This window comes from Arachis hypogaea, chromosome 12 (genome assembly GCF_003086295.3).
Source record: "Arachis hypogaea cultivar Tifrunner chromosome 12, arahy.Tifrunner.gnm2.J5K5, whole genome shotgun sequence".
NCBI lineage: Eukaryota > Viridiplantae > Streptophyta > Magnoliopsida > Fabales > Fabaceae > Arachis > Arachis hypogaea.
The window spans coordinates 34,307,553-34,312,023 of record NC_092047.1 but is presented as its reverse complement, the minus strand read 5'-3'; the positions used below and the strand labels follow the sequence as shown (position 1 = coordinate 34,312,023).

Here is a 4,471-nt window from a genome sequence, read left to right as displayed (position 1 = left end):
CTGCCATCTCTAATGAGATTCTGGCAGCTTGCACCTCAAAGATCCCAAGTTTCTCCATTACAGAGAGTGGCATTAAGTTTATTCCTGACCCTAGGTCACACAGAGCCTTCTCAAAGGTCATGGTGCCTATGGTACAGGGTATTAAGAATTTGTCAGGATCCTGTTTCTTTTGAGGTAATTTCTGCCTATCCAATGCATTCAGTTCATTGGTTAGCAAGGGAGGTTCATCTTCCCAAGTCTCATTACCAAATAATTTGGCATTCAGCTTCATGATTGCACCAAGGTACTTAGTGACTTGCTCTTCAGAGGACGAATACTCATCAGAGCTCATGAAGGGCAGAAGGAGGTTCAATGGAATCTCTATGGTCTCTAATTGAGCCTCAGATTCCTTTGGTTTCTCAAAGGGAAACTCCTTATTGGTCACTGGATGTCCCAGGAGGTCTTCCTCACTAGAATTCACGTCCTCCTCCTCCCTTGTAGGTTCGGCCATGATGGTTAAATCAATGCCCTTGCACTCTCTCTTTGGATTTTCTTCTGTATTGCTTGGGAGAGTACTAGGAGGGATTTCAGTGACTCTTTTACTCAGCTGGCCCACTTGTGCCTCCAAATTCCTAATAGAGGACCTTGTTTCATTCATGAAACTCACAGTGGCCTTAGATAGATCAGAGACTATATTTTCTAAGCTAGATGGGTTCTGCTCAGAATTATCTGTCTGTTGCTGAGTAGATGATGGAAAAGGTTTGCTATTGCTAAACCTATTTCTTCCACCATTATTAAAGCCTTGTTGGGGATTTTGTTGATCCTTCCATGAGATATTTGGATGATTTCTTCATGAGGGATTATAGGTGTTTCCATAGGGTTCACCTATGTAATTCACCTCTGCTATTGCAGGGTTCTCAGGATCATAAGCTTCTTCTTCAGAAGATGGCTCTATAGTACTGTTGGATGATTCCTTCAATCCATTCAGACTCTGAGAGATCATATTGACTTGCTGAGTCAATATTTTGTTCTGAGCCAATATGGCATTCAGAGTATCAATTTCAAGAACTCCCTTCCTCTGAGGCGTCCCATTACTCACAGGATTCCTTTCAGAAGTGTACATGAACTGGTTATTTGCAACCATGTCAATGAGTTCCTGAGCTCCTGCAGGCATTTTCTTTAGGTGAATGGATCCACCTACAGAATGGTCCAATGACATCTTTGATAATTCAGACAGACCATCATAGAATATATCCAGAATGGTCCATTCTGAAAGCATGTCAGAAGGACACTTTTTGGTCAGTTCCTTGTATCTATCCCAAGCTTCATAGAGGGATTCACCTTCTTTTTGTCTGAAGGTTTGAACATCCACTCTAAGCTTACTAAGCTTTTGAGGAGGAAAGAACTTGGCTAAGAAAGCCGTGACCAGCTTATCCCAAGAGTTCAGGCTATCCTTAGGTTGAGAGTCCAACCATATTCTAGCTCTGTCTCTTACAGCAAATGGGAAAAGTATAAGCCTGTAGAACTCGGGATCAACCCCATTGGTCTTAACAGTATCACAGAGTTGCAAGAATTTAGTTAAGAACTGAAAAGGATCTTCTGATGGAAGTCCATGAAACTTGCAGTTCTGTTGCATCAGAGAAACTAATTGAGGCTTTAGCTCAAAATTGTTTGCTCCAATGGCAGGGATTGAGATGCTTCTTCCATGTAAATTGGAATTTGGTGCAGTAAAGTCACCAAGCATCTTCCTTGCATTGTTATTATTTTCAGCCATGTCTCCTTCTTTTTTGAAAATTTCAGTCAGATTTTCTCCAGAGAGTTGTGCTTTAGCTTCCCTTAGCTTCCTCTTCAGAGTCCTTTCAGGTTCAGGATCAGCTTCAACAAGAATGTTCTTATCCTTGTTCCTGCTTATATGAAAAAGAAGAGAACAGAAAATAATAGGGATCCTCTTTACCACAGTAGAGAGGTTCCTTTATGTGAGTAGAAGAGAAGAATAGAAAAAGAAAAATGTAAGAATCCAAACACAAAGGAGAGGAGTAGGTTCGAATTCTTGAGTGAAGAAGGGTGTTAGTAGATAAATAAATAATTAGAAGGAGGTGAGAGGGAGAGAATTTCGAAAATTAAACAAATTAAAATAAAAATATTTTATTTTTAATTTAAAATTAAAGTGAAAATTTGAAAATTTAAAAAAAAAAAGAAAAATTAAATTAAAGTTTAAAATAATTAGTTAATTAAAGAGGAATCTTGAAAAAGGGGGAAGGGATTTTTGAAAATTAGAAAGAGAGAGTTAGTTAGGTAGTTTTGAAAAAGATATGATTGAAATAGTAAACTTTTAAAACCACTCAAAAAGTCAAGTAGTTAATTGAAAAAGATTTGAAAATCAATTTTTGAAAAGATAAGAAGTTAGAAAAGAAGTTAGAAAAGATTTTGAAATAAATTTTGAAAAAGATGTGATTGAAATTTATTTTGAAAAAGATTTGAAAAAGAAATTTAAAAAGATTTGATTTTGAAAACTAAAGTTGATTACTTGACTAACAAGAAACAAAAAGATATGATTTTAAAATTTAAAGATTGAACCTTTCTTGATAGGCAAGTAACAAACTTAAAAATTTTGAATCAATCACATTAATTGTTAGCATTAATTTCAAAAATATGAATTAGAAATAAAAAAAATATTTTGAAAATCAATCATAAAGTTTTCGAAAATATGAAAGAAAAAATGAAAAAGATTTGAAAAAGATAGAATTTTTAAATTGAAAATTTGATTTGACTCATAAGAAACAACTAAATTTTAAAAAATTTTGAAAAAGTCAACTCAAATTTTCGAAAATTTATGAGTGAAAAAGGGAAAGATATTTTTTTGATTTTTGAATTTTTAATGATGAAAGAGAAAAACATCAAAATGACTCAATGCATGAAAATTTTGGATCAAAACACATGATGCATGCAAGAACACTATGAATGTCAAGATGAATACCAAGAACACTTTGAATGTCAAGATGAACACCAAGAACTTATTTTTGAAAGATTTTCAAGAAAAGAAAACATGCAAGACACCAAACTTAAAAGATTTTTAATTTTTAGACACTAACAAATTGAAAATGCATATGAAAAACAAGAAAAGACACAAAACAAGAGATTTTAAAGATCAAACAAGAAGACTTACCAAGAACAACCTGAAGATCATGAAGAATGCAATGCATGAATTTTCGAAAATGCAAGAAAAATAACAACATGCAATTTGACACCAAACTTAAAATCTGACACAAGAATCAAACAAGAGACACAATTTTATTTTTTTGGTTTTTTTTATTTTATTAAATTTTTTGGATTTTTTGAAAATTATTTTGAAAAAGAAAAATAGGGATTTCAAAATTATTATAAGAATTCCAGGAATCTTGCAATGTTAGTCTAAAGCTCCAGTCCAGGAATTAGACATGGCTTACTAGCCAGCCAAGCTTTCAGTGAAAGCTCCGGTCCAAAACACTAGACATGGCCAATGGCCAGCCAAGCTTCAACAAATACAAATCAGACATATAACAGCTGATTTGCTGAAGAAGATAAAGAAGCTCTTCTCTTGAGGATAAGTGAAACCTCGGTCCAAAAGATCAGACATGGCTTAACAGCCAGCCAGGATTCGACATATCTCTTAAAACTCTAGAATTCATTCTTAAAAATTCTGAAGCCATAGAATAATTTATTTTTTTGAAAATATAAATTTTTTTTGAAAAATTTTCGAAAATAAAAGAACAAAAACAAAAAGCTTGAGATTAAAATAAAATTACCTAATCTGAGCAACAAGATGAACCATCAGTTGTCCAAAATCGAACAATCCCCGGCAACGGCGCCAAAAACTTGGTGCGCAGAAATTGTGACGGTTCCATTCCTTGGTATCGGCGCTAAAAACTCAATACGCACGTTCATAATCTTAGTTCTTTGTCACAACTTCGCACAACTAACCAGCAAGTGCACTGGGTCGTCCAAGTAATAAACCTTACGTGAGTAAGGGTCGATCCCACAGAGATTGTCGGCTTGAAGCAAGCTATGGTCACCTTGTAAATCTCAGTCAGGCGGATTCAATTGATTATGGAGATTTAATAATTAAAAGATAAATAAAACGTAAATTTAAAGATAGAGATACTTATGTAATTCATTTGTGAGAATTTCAAATAAGCGTATGAAGATGCTTGTTCCTCCTGAACCTCTGCTTTCCTATTATCTTCATCCAATCATTCATACTCCTTTCTATGGCAAGTTTTATGTTAGGCATCACCGTTGTCAATGGCTACATCCTGTCCTCTCAGTGAAAATGGTCCAATGCGCTGTCACTGCAAGGCTAATCATCTGTCGGTTCTCGATTATACTGGAATAGGATCCATTGATCCTTTTGCGTCTGTCACTACGCCCAGCACTCGCGAGTTTAAAGCTCATCGCAACCATCCCTTCCCAGATCCTACTTGGAATACCACAGACAAGGTTTAGACTTTCCGGA

General features: G+C 35.1%; 1 non-coding gene across 1 annotated transcript; it reads left to right on the top strand.

Annotated features, from left to right (window-relative positions):
* The first annotated feature begins 1,252 nt into the window (after positions 1-1,252).
* LOC112730794 (small nucleolar RNA R71) lies at positions 1,253-1,360 on the top strand. Its single transcript, XR_003166603.1, has one exon. It is a non-coding gene; the product is annotated as a small nucleolar RNA R71 (small nucleolar RNA).
* Positions 1,361-4,471: the final 3,111 nt, after the last annotated feature.